This window comes from Lepisosteus oculatus, chromosome 3 (assembly GCF_040954835.1).
Source record: "Lepisosteus oculatus isolate fLepOcu1 chromosome 3, fLepOcu1.hap2, whole genome shotgun sequence".
Classification (NCBI taxonomy): Eukaryota; Metazoa; Chordata; class Actinopteri; order Semionotiformes; family Lepisosteidae; genus Lepisosteus; species Lepisosteus oculatus.
Window position 1 is genome coordinate 10,792,703 of NC_090698.1, and position 12,996 is coordinate 10,805,698.

A 12,996-nucleotide genomic window follows, 5' to 3' on the forward strand; every position below is an offset into this window, starting at 1 on the left:
CACTGTCAGAGTTCAGGAGCTGTCCTGTCTCTCTCTCTCCACGCTGTCAAGAGTTCAGGATCTGTCCTGTCTCTCTCTCACCACACTGTCAGAGCACAGGAGCTGTCCTGTCTCTCTCTCTCTCCACGCTGTCAGAGTTCAGGAGCTGTCCTGTCTCTCTCTCTCTCCACGCTGTCAGAGTTTAGGAGCTGTCCTGCCTCTCTCTCACCACACTGTCAGAGTTCAGGAGCTGTCCTGTCTCTCTCTCTCCACGCTGTCAGAGTTCAGGATCTGTCCTGTCTCTCTCTCACCACGCTGTCAGAGTTCAGGAGCTGTCCTGTCTCTCTCTCACCACACTGTCAGAGCTCAGGAGCTGTCCTGTCTCTCTCTCTCCACGCTGTCAGAGTTCAGGAGCTATCCTGTCTCTCTCTCTCCACAGTGTCAGAGTTCAGGAGCTGTCCTGTCTCTCTCTCACCACACTGTCAGAGCTCAGGAGCTGTCCTGTCTCTCTCTCACCACACTGTCAGAGTTCAGGAGCTATCCTGTCTCTCTCTCTCCACAGTGTCAGAGTTCAGGAGCTGTCCTGTCTCTCTCTCACCACACTGTCAGAGCTCAGGAGCTGTCCTGTCTCTCTCTCACCACACTGTCAGAGCTCAGGAGCTGTCCTGTCTCTCTCTCACCACACTGTCAGAGCTCAGGAGCTGTCCTGTCTCTCTCTCACCACACTGTCAGAGCTCAGGAGCTGTCCTGTCTCTCTCTCACCACACTGTCAGAGCTCAGGAGCTGTCCTGTCTCTCTCTCACCACACTGTCAGAGCTCAGGAGCTGTCCTGTCTCTCTCTCACCACACTGTCAGAGCTCAGGAGCTGTCCTGTCTCTCTCTCACCACACTGTCAGAGCTCAGGAGCTGTCCTGTCTCTCTCTCACCACACTGTCAGAGTTCAGGAGCTGTCCTGTCTCTCTCTCACCACACTGTCAGAGCTCAGGAGCTGTCCTGACTCTCTCTCACCACACTGTCAGAGCTCAGGAGCTGTCCTGTCTCTCTCTCACCACACTGTCAGAGCTCAGGAGCTGTCCTGTCTCTCTCTCACCACACTGTCAGAGCTCAGGAGCTGTCCTGTCTCTCTCTCACCACACTGTCAGAGCTCAGGAGCTGTCCTGTCTCTCTCTCACCACACTGTCAGAGCTCAGGAGCTGTCCTGTCTCTCTCTCACCACACTGTCAGAGCTCAGGAGCTGTCCTGTCTCTCTCTCACCACACTGTCAGAGTTCAGGAGCTGTCCTGTCTCTCTCTCACCACACTGTCAGAGCTCAGGAGCTGTCCTGTCTCTCTCTCACCACACTGTCAGAGCTCAGGAGCTGTCCTGTCTCTCTCTCACCACACTGTCAGAGCTCAGGAGCTGTCCTGTCTCTCTCTCACTGTTACCCATTTGTGCCAAGCTGAACCGGCTGTCGCTCCCCCTGGTGTCTCCCTCTCTGTGCAGATGGTCTGCCCTGCACATTCCAGACTCTCGACAGCCTGTCTCCCTCCCTCTCCTTCCAAATCTGCTGTCCTCCTTTCCCCTCCGCTGTGGAGAAGGCTGCTTGCTGGAAGGGCCGTGGGATGTGACACTGTGCAGAATGCCACGGCCTCACACTTGCACTGGACACAGGCAGTTCTTTTTTGTTTCAAATGTTTGGACAAATGATCTAGAAATGCAATATAATCTACGCTGAAGGGCATGGATACTGACTGACATACTGACACCCTGACTGTCACACTGACAGACTGACACCCTGACAGACTGATGCCCTGAGTGTCATACTGACACCGACTGACAGACTGACAGACTGATGACCTGAGTGTCATACTGACACCCTGACAGACTGACACCCTGACAGCCTGATGCCCCGGGTGTCATACTGACACCCTGACAGACTGATGCCCTGAGTGTCATACTGACACCCTGACAGACTGACAGACTGATGACCTGAGTGTCATACTGACACCCTGACAGACTGATGACCTGAGTGTCATACTGACACCATGACAGACTGACACCCTGACAGACTGATGCCCCGAGTGTCATACTGACACCCTGACAGACTGATGCCCTGAGTGTCATACTGACACCCTGACAGACTGACAGACTGATGCCCCGAGTGTCATACTGACACCCTGACAGACTGATGCCCCGAGTGTCATACTGACACCATGACAGACTGATGCCCCGAGTGTCATACTGACACCCTGACAGACTGACACCCTGACAGACTGATGCCCTGAGTGTCATACTGACACCCTGACAGACTGACAGACTGATGACCTGAGTGTCATACTGACACCCTGACAGCCTGATGCCCCGAGTGTCATACTGACACCCTGACAGCCTGACAGACTGATGACCTGAGTGTCATACTGACACCCTGACAGCCTGATGCCCCGAGTGTCATACTGACACCCTGACAGACTGATGCCCCGAGTGTCATACTGACACCCTGACAGACTGATGACCTGAGTGTCATACTGACACCCTGACAGACTGATGACCTGAGTGTCATACTGACACCCTGACAGACTGACACCCTGACAGCCTGATGCCCCGAGTGTCATACTGACACCCTGACAGCCTGATGCCCCGAGTGTCATACTGACACCCTGACAGCCTGATGCCCCGAGTGTCATACTGACACCCTGACAGACTGATGCCCCAAGTGTTATACTGACACCCTGACAGACTGATGACCTGAGTGTCATACTGACACCATGACAGACTGACACCCTGACAGACTGATGCCCCGAGTGTCATACTGACACCCTGACTGTCACACTGAGAGACTGACACCCTGACAGACTGATGCCCTGAACCTGCTTCACAGCAGATTTCTGAAAACCCACCCATGAACCCACCTACTGCAAACACTTTCTTCACACTGATGATGCAATTAGCTGGTCTGAAAGAACGTCACAACATTAAAACATAAAAAATAACAAGTAAGAGAGGAGATGAAAGAGTTCTGACAGGCGCGGAGAAGGGAGCGCAGTTACCCAGTCTCAGGAGACACAAATGAAGACAGAGATGCTGATAGGACATGATGGCAGCTTCTAAACACAGAGAGCATTAGCATATAAATCACCTACAGAGGGAGAGAGAATGAGTGAAGGGGAAAGGAGGTGGGAATGACATCTGACTGTACTGTAGACACTGCTAGAGCCACTGCTGTCCCTCTCCTCTCACACTCACCCTGAATTCACCAGCACACACACACACACTGTCACACCTGACTGGACTGTAGACACTGCTAGAGCCACTGCTGTCCCTCTCCTCTCACACTCCCCCTGAATTCACCAGCACACACACACTGTCACACCTGACTGTACTGCAGCCACTGCTGTCCCTCTCCTCTCACACTCACCCTGAATTCACCAGCACACACACACACTGTCACACCTGACTGTACTGCACACACTCCTAGAGCACCAGACGCAATCGCAGCAATCCAGCGAGATCCCCTCAGTGAGAGTGAGGCAGGTCTGCGGTGGTAGGAGTTGTTTGGTGTTTTCCCTGCTGGTGTGATCAGTGCGTGGGGGGAGTCGGGTCAGGCTACAGCCCTGGAGTGCAGTATTGAGCGCCCGCCCCCGTGGTGTGTTAACGGGGAGCAGAGTGTGGGAGAGAGGGCACCAACACAGAGTACCTCTCCACCCTCGTCCTCTAACACTTTCCATATTTAGCTCTCCATGTCCCACCTGCACTGCCATTCCTTCTCTTACTCTCCTATCACTCTGCCTCTCTGACACACTCTGCACCTCACCCCACTCTCCCTGTCTCTCTCACTCCTTCTCTCATCTTTCCTGGGGCTCTCCCCTCTGTATTCCTTTCTTCCTTTGCCAGACTCTCCCTCTCTCCCGATGCCAGGCCTCCTGCTCCATGCCGAGTGCCAAGGTGCCATCCCTCTCTCGTTCCATCCCTGACCACCCGTTGCCATGGCTACTCCATGGCAACAGCTGCCGAGGCCTCCGGGGAAATCCTGTTGTCTAGGCAACCAGGCCCTTCTGCACCAGCACTTTCCAGCAATTATAATACAAAACTGTCAATTAATGACTATCGGGATAGAGGAACCTGGGACCTGAGAGGGAGGGAGTGAGGAAGAGTGTGGGATGAGAGATCAGTTGAGGACAGCGGGAGTGAAGGATGAAAGAGGGAATTAGGAAGAGTGAGGAATGAGAGATAAGTTGAAGAGAGAAGGAGTGAGGAAGAGTGTGGGATGAGAGATCAGTTGAGGAGAGAGGGAGTGAGGAAGAGTGCGGGATGAGGGATCAGTTGAGGAGAGAGGGAGTGAGGAAGAGTGTGGGATGAGATATCAGTTGAGGAGAGAGGGAGTGAGGAAGAGTGAGGGATGAGAGAAGTTGAGGAGGGAGGGAGTGAGAGAGAGGGACAGGGGGGTTAATGCGGAGGTAGAAAGAGAGAGGGACTGAGCTGCCCAACAATATGCAAAAGTTGCAAAAGCTGCACAATGGCCTTGGACATGTGAGACACGAGCAGGAGCTGTGGGGGGGTGTACTGAGCATCACCCACTGACTCATATGTACAACTGTCCTCTATCAGAGCAGCTCTTATGAATCCAGCTCAGGCGCAGTCAGAATTCAGCATGGTCACATCTGGATCACAGCAGCTCAGGGGGAACTGGACATGAGCAGCCAGCGGGCAGAGATGCAGATGGTTATCCATCACATATAACTGACCCCCAGTCAGGTTTACTCCATAAAGCTACAAGACCACTTCCTGTACCGCAGAGAGCGGATCTGTCTGACCTGAAACAACAGGTCGTTTGTGTCAGGCGTGTGCCGTGGGGAGTGTTACAGAGGAGAGCAGAGAGGGCGATGGAGAGCCAGAGAGGCAAACTGATCCAAGTCTAGACAGGAAGAAGGAGAGGCAAGAGAGGGGCAGAGAGTGATGGAGAAAGAGAGGGAGACGTCTGGGGACTGTGAAGGAGAGGCAGAGAGATGAAGAGAGAAAGTTAAAGCTCACAGGTGGACACCACGGAGTCTGTCTCTCTAACGATAAGAATACTCTATTGTCCTGAATGCCTGTACATGTTTTGCTAATTGTTACTGCATCGGCAACACTGTCATTCACCAGTCCTGCTAATGAAGCTCTGAGACAATGAATCTGTAAAAGAAAAATCGAGCTCGTTCCTGTCCTTGTGGTGATTAATTGATCCGTGGTCACGTAGCCTGCATTTGTGCAGTCGGCTCTTATCCGTTGGCGGGTGACAAGTCGCTGAAGAGCTCCGGCTCCTCGCACACCGGTCTGACCAGCCCTGCGCTGCTGGGCAGCCAGGCAGAAAACGCCCCCGTGTGGGGGCTGTCCAAGGCTCCCCACTGGGCGATCAATTCCTAACCGACCGCTGACACAAGAAAAACTCTTCTCCATCCCTCCCTCCCTCTGGCGCCCCAGCCCAGTGCCCAGGAGGGGGTACAGGATTGAGTTTGGGAGTGTTCGGGACAGACAACACTCCTTTACACAAAGAGGGGTGGGGGTGAGGAACACGGCTGGAGCGGATTCTGTAGGATCAATTCAGAAGAGGCAGGATGGAATCCAGGGATCCGGACAACCCAACCCTCGCCCGCGCCGCGCCCCGTCTCCCCGCGGCGGGAGAGAGATCGGAGGGGTCTCCCCTCGCCCGCTCCCCGCCCTGTCTCCCGCGGAGGGAGAGACATCGGAGGGGTCTCCCCTCACCCGCTCCCCGCCCCGTCTCCCCGCGGCGGGAGAGAGAGCGGAGGGACTGCTGCTTGTGCCGGATTGTCAAGGCGCTTTAGAGACTCTCTCTATAAATAGACCCGTCGCCGCATCAGACGAGCAGTGCAGACAGCTTTTAATGAGTGTTAATTATGGTTTTAAAGACACCGCGGCTGTCAGGAAGCACGAAAGGGAAACAAGACGAGTCTCTATAAATAACTCTCGCGCCGCGCTGGCAGCCGTCGCCGTGGCCCGATCTGCGCGCCCCTCTTCATCATCCTCTCCTCCGCCAGCCGGCGCGTTCCCGTCCCCCAGACCACAGCCAGCTTCCCGATCGGGACGCTTGCAGCTGTAACTGTGGGGGAGCGCAGGCTGGGAGTGAAGAGAGGGAGGACAGGGCTGTCAGAAATGGTTTCAGTGGATCTCCTTATATTGGTCAAGTGATTTGTAACACTATTGTGTACTATTTATACTGTTTATTCACTTGTATGAACATTTCTCTCCCTGCCTCTCTTAATGAACACTCTAAATCTCATCTTCTCCCACCATTCTCCATTCTCCCACAATCTCCCAATCCCTACCATCTCCTAACCCATCTCCCACAATCTCCCAATCCCTACCATCTCCTAACCCATCTCCCACAATCTCCCAATCCCTACCATCTCCTAACCCATCTCCCACAATCTCCCAATCCCTACCATCTCCTAACCCATCTCCTACAATCTCCCAATCCATCTCTCACATCTTCCAATCCCAAGGACTGGGATCTCCCCAATCTCCCAAGGAAATTGAAGCACATGGTACAGCTCCCTGGGATCATGGGGGGGGGGGAGCATGCAAACTCCACCCAGACAGGTGCCGCAGTCCTGAGAACCGGGAGGCCTCCTCACCTGTGAGCCACCCTGTGCCACTGGCTAGTTACAGCAAATAGTTAAGAAGCTTTTTTTAAAAAAACTACATGAATAACCCAGTAAAGGTTGAGTCTGGAGTGGGAGAAATTAGAGAAACATGGTGAACACAGAACAAAGAGGAGACCACAGAGTTCAGAAAAAGCAAGGAGGAGCAGAAGAAGAGCAAATTATTCATTTAGTAATATTAATTCTTAAATTAGTGCACTGGTTATTGCACTGTATCAATCAAATGATTAATTTGATCACTAACATCACTGTCGAGGAAGACAGATGGTCCAGCTGAGCCATGGAAACTGAGGGAATGAGAGGAAGGAAGTGAGAAATCGGGACAGAAGAACAGAGGGACACAAAAGGAAGGAGTGAAAAAGGGGGAGGGGAGGTGCAGAGTGTGAGAGAGCAGGGGAGCGATGGGAGTGAGTACAGTGACTGTCTGAGCCGAGCTGCGCAGTGGATGTTCAGCTGAGCCTCATTACGTGAAGTGCAGTCATGGAGACGGGCAGTACTGTCCCACACTGGACTCAGAGAAGGCTGAGATCTGACTGAGTGGTGCAGGGAATAGGACACTGTATGAATAAGTCATCACAACTAATACACACATTATCAGACCCACTGCTGACCCTCTCCTCTCACACTCACCCTGAATTCACCAGCACACACACACTGTCAAACCTGACTGTACTGTAGACACTGCTAGAGCCACTGCTGTTCCTCTCCTCTCACACTCACCCTGAATTCACCAGCACACACACACACTGTCACACCTGACTGTACTGTAGACACTGCTAGAGCCACTGCTGTCCCTCTGCTCTCACACTCACCCTGAATTCACCAGCATATACGCACTGTACTGAACTGCAGACACTGGAGAAGGCTATAGAGACAGAGGAAGTAGAGATAAATAGAGAGAAAGGTAGGAGAGAGAAAGATAGATAAAAGGAATGAGAATAGTGAGAGGTAGAAGAGAATGAGATAGGAGCACATCAGACAGCAAAAGATAGGGGGAAGAATTGAGAGAAAGGCAGTGAGCAGCCTAGTACACATTTATTCTCTCACACTGTGATAACCTGGCTGTGCCCTGGAGTGCTTATATAATCATGGCTGTGTTGGCTGGAGAGCGCCAGTGAGAGTGTGTCTCAGAGCTGTGCTCTGCTCCACAGTCCCAGGGCACATCAGAGCACAGCTCAGCAGCTTCAGCTCCCTCCCGCTGATTTAATTAACGCGATTTCCCTCGTCGGCCAGCCTGCCTCACTCACACTGACAGCCCTGCCAAAGCCCAGAAGCTCCACACCACACCATTATAAAACACCTCACATTGCTGAGGCCTCAGGAGCACTGTGACAGCGCTGGGGGACCGAGGAACACTGTGACAGCACTGGGGGACTGAGGAACACTGTGACAGCACTGGGGGACTGAGGAACACTGTGACAGCGCTGGAGGACTGAGGAACACTGTGACAGCGCTGGAGGACTGAGGAACACTGTGACAGCGCTGGGGGACTGAGGAACACTGTGACAGCGCTGGGGGACTGAGGAACACTGTGACAGCGCTGGAGGACTGAGGAACACTGTGACAGCGCTGGGGGACTGAGGAACACTGTGACAGCGCTGGAGGACTGAGGAACACTGTGACAGCGCTGGAGGACTGAGGAACACTGTGACAGTGCTGGGGGACTGAGGAACACTGTGACAGCGCTGGAGGACTGAGGAACACTGTGACAGTCCTGGAGGACTGAGGAACACTGTGACAGCGCTGGGGGACTGAGGAACACAGTGACAGTCCTGGGGGACTGAGGAACACTGTGACAGCGCTGGAGGACTGAGGAACACTGTGACAGTCCTGGAGGATTGAGGAACACTGTGACAGCGCTGGGGGACTGAGGAACACTGTGACAGTCCTGGAGGACTGAGGAACACTGTAACAGTCCTGGAGGATTGAGGAACACTGTGACAGCGCTGGGGGACTGAGGAACACTGTGACAGTCCTGGAGGACTGAGGAACACTGTGACAGTCCTGGAGGATTGAGGAACACTGTGACAGCGCTGGGGGACTGAGGAACACTGTGACAGTCCTGGAGGATTGAGGAACACTGTGACAGTCCTGGGGGACTGAGGAACACTGTGACAGCGCTGGGGGACTGAGGAACACTGTGACAGCGCTGGGGGACTGAGGAACACTGTGACAGCGCTGGAGGACTGAGGAACACTGTGACAGTCCTGGAGGACTGAGGAACACTGTGACAGCGCTGGGGGACTGAGGAACACAGTGACAGTCCTGGGGGACTGAGGAACACTGTGACAGCGCTGGAGGACTGAGGAACACTGTGACAGTCCTGGAGGATTGAGGAACACTGTGACAGCGCTGGGGGACTGAGGAACACTGTGACAGTCCTGGAGGACTGAGGAACACTGTAACAGTCCTGGAGGATTGAGGAACACTGTGACAGCGCTGGGGGACTGAGGAACACTGTGACAGTCCTGGAGGACTGAGGAACACTGTGACAGTCCTGGAGGATTGAGGAACACTGTGACAGCGCTGGGGGACTGAGGAACACTGTGACAGTCCTGGAGGACTGAGGAACACTGTGACAGTCCTGGGGGACTGAGGGACACTGTGACAGCGCTGGGGGAATGAGGAACACTGTGACAGCGCTGGGGGACTGAGGAACACAGTGACAGTCCTGGGGGACTGAGGAACACAGTGACAGTCCTGGGGGACTGAGGAACACTGTGACAGCGCTGGAGGACTGAGGAACACTGTGACAGTCCTGGAGGATTGAGGAACACTGTGACAGTCCTGGAGGACTGAGGAACACTGTGACAGCGCTGGGGGACTGAGGAACACAGTGACAGTCCTGGGGGACTGAGGAACACTGTGACAGCGCTGGAGGACTGAGGAACACTGTGACAGCGCTGGAGGACTGAGGAACACTGTGACAGTCCTGGAGGACTGAGGAACACTGTGACAGTCCTGGAGGACTGAGGAACACTGTGACAGTCCTGGAGGACTGAGGAACACTGTGACAGCGCTGGGGGACTGAGGAACACAGTGACAGTCCTGGGGGACTGAGGAACACTGTGACAGCGCTGGAGGACTGAGGAACACTGTGACAGTCCTGGAGGACTGAGGAACACTGTGACAGTCCTGGAGGATTGAGGAACACTGTGACAGCGCTGGGGGACTGAGGAACACTGTGACAGTCCTGGAGGACTGAGGGACACTGTGACAGTCCTGGAGCACTATGGGAACACTGTGACAGTCCTGGGGGACTGAGGAACACTGTGACAGCGCTGGAGGACTGAGGAACACTGTGACAGCACTGGGGGACTGAGGAACACTGTGACAGCGCTGGGGGACTGAGGAACACTGTGACAGTCCTGGAGGACTGAGGAACACTGTGACAGTCCTGGAGCACTATGGGAACACTGTGACAGTCCTGGGGGACTGAGGAACACTGTGACAGCGCTGGGGGACTGAGGAACACTGTGACAGCACTGGGGGACTGAGGAACACTGTGACAGCACTGGGGGACTGAGGAACACTGTGACAGTCCTGGAGCACTATGGGAACACTGTGACAGCGCTGGAGGACTGAGGAACACTGTGACAGCGCTGGGGGACTGAGGAACACTGTGACAGTCCTGGAGGACTGAGGAACACTGTGACAGCGCTGGAGGACTGAGGAACACTGTGACAGCGCTGGGGGACTGAGGAACACTGTGACAGTCCTGGAGGACTGAGGAACACTGTGACAGTCCTGGAGGACTGAGGAACACTGTGACAGCACTGGGGGACTGAGGAACACTGTGACAGCGCTGGGGGACTGAGGAACACTGTGACAGTCCTGGAGGACTGAGGAACACTGTGACAGCGCTGGGGGACTGAGGAACACTGTGACAGCGCTGGGGGACTGAGGAACACTGTGACAGTCCTGGAGGACTGAGGAACACTGTGACAGCACTGGTGATCTGAAGCAAGGCCATCTTTATTGGCACTTTGAGAAACATGCGGCTGTCGCTTTGCTCTGTTGACCACACACTCTAGCACAGCGATCCCTGAAAGAAGAATCAACTATCACATCCTCGCACTGCGGTGGGCTGAGGCGAGCAGCCCGCTGCGACTTCATTAACACAGCGGCAGAGATGGATGGAGACGATTTTTAATAAACCAACCTCTTGCTCTCGCTCTCCAGAGACGCAATCCAAGCCTTTCTGAGCAATTACTGAGGTTCCGAGAGCATCCGTCACGCCCCCCTACTGCAGCAAAGGAGCGAGCGAACTTTCCCAGCTGTGGGGACAGCGCAGAAGAGGACACTGCACAGGGCCTCTCCAGCCTCAAACACTCTCCACAACACCCACAGGAATCCAAGTGAAATCAAGCCGAATGAGCCGTCCATCCACCATGCTGAAGCAGATTCTCTGGGATTGTTCAGGCTGCATGATGAGATCCTGGGATCAATGAGATCCCAGGAAACCACAGCAACCCGCCCGGTTGAAGAGAGATCTCTGCTACAGTCCCTTTCTCTTCAATCTCACTGGCGTCCCTGGCCCTCGTTTCTCTAACAGTTCCGACGTATTCTGGGCTGGCATTGAAAATATATTTTCCAGATTTTGACCATTTGTTTGAAGTCTCCCTTTGCTCAACAGTATTGCTCATGGATCCGAGGATCTTGTCATCCAATCAGCGCCTGAATTATCCCAAAAAATCTACTTCTACAAGATGCCTGGGCAGCGTGTTCAAGACACCCACCACCCTTTGCGTAAACAACTTCTTAAGCTTTGAACACAAGTGCCCGACAGGGCCTGTTCATCAGGGAGACACTGGAAACTACCCGTGCTCTGACCTTACACAATCAGAGATGTAACTAACCCCACACTCCATGGCTGGCTCACTCATCCTCCAGCGCCCATCAGGAGAGTGAGTGCTGATGGGGGAGTGGTCCCTCTCTCACTGAGCTTGCAGGTATCCAGTCGAGACCAAGGGCAGCGCTGTGGTGTCAGAAGCCCAGGTTAGCTGACTGAACACTGACACTCAGGGGATCCCACTCACAGTGGGGCTAATTACCCTGGCCTTGTCTGGACTATAGGGGCTCACCACCAGTGAGCCTTCATTAGAGGATAACTGGGAGTTTGCGATCTTTAACCAACACTCAAAGGCTTCGAATAAAAGCATCTGCTCAAATAATTAGCGTTTGGATTCGTTGCTAAAAAAGCTAAAAAACAGCCTCAAGATATCAGGAGCCTGGAAAAACTCAGCAGTTCTGAATGAGTCAGCAGCTCACGTAACCCCTTGGGGGCTTTGGAGATGCACTCTGATAAAAGACAGCTGCTTTCTTGAAAAAAAACCTGGAAATCCACACTAGACAGGCTGGTGCATCTGACCCCAAGTGATTTCACCGGGGAAATCTCCTGGTCAGTCGGAACGTGCCAAGAGAGAGGCACGCCCACGCACTCAGCCTGTAGTGACAGATTCCCAGCACTATGCAGAACTGGTACCTCACACAGCAAAGGCAACGGCTGGGATCAATACAAGAAACACTACAGTAAAGGACACTGGGGACTGATTCATTAGGGACACTGCAGTAAAGAGTCTGAGCATTGATCAGCTACAGATCCAGGAGAGATCAGTAACAGATACTGTACCGTCAAGCTATCTAGTATTGATCATTAACAGCTACAGTAAAGACGCGCTGTATTCATTAGAGATGCAGTAGAGTGAACACACTGACCATCAAGTAATTAGAAACACACTACAGAGAAGTATTAATTGGACACTTGCAAAATCTAGAGTGCCCACTCACACACAGCTGCAGTGTTTAACACTACAGAGTGTGCTCATACTCCAACAGCTGCAGTGCTTAAAACTATAGTGAGCTCACACTCACGCAGCAGCAGTGTTTAACACTAGTGTGCTCACACTCACACACAACTGTAGTGTTTATCACTACAGAGTGTGCTCATACTCACATACAGCTGCAGTGATTAACACCATAGTGCTTGCTCTATTACTCTACACACTGAGCCAGGAACAGTGCAGTGTTGCATAAACGGCCCTAAAATAGTGCTTTTCAGTGGCACCCACTCAATCGTATTTATACATTCACACCCCAGTGAGCCCGCACACAGACACACACAGCAATTAAACAAAAACGCCGCTGTGTCCTCCACATACACAGACATCACAAGTACAGCATTTAGAAGTTACAGGAACTTTCAGAATCCTACAACCTTACAGCAGTGAAAGACGTTGTGGACAGATGTATCTGTCCTAAACATAACAACAATAATAATATTGCAACAGTAACTGTGGCAGAACTGCAGCAGTTTTACAGTGTATTTTGCTCCCATTGATGCCTCCAGGAGCTTGTTGACTGGCCCCTGTGTGCCAGGACA

General features: G+C 53.1%; 1 protein-coding gene across 11 annotated transcripts in view; it reads right to left on the reverse strand.

Moving 5' to 3' along the window:
• The window catches only part of LOC102694789 (disks large homolog 4-like), a 111,818-nt gene that overhangs the window by 22,788 nt on the left and 76,034 nt on the right, over nucleotides 1-12,996 (reverse strand). The window lies entirely within an intron of this gene.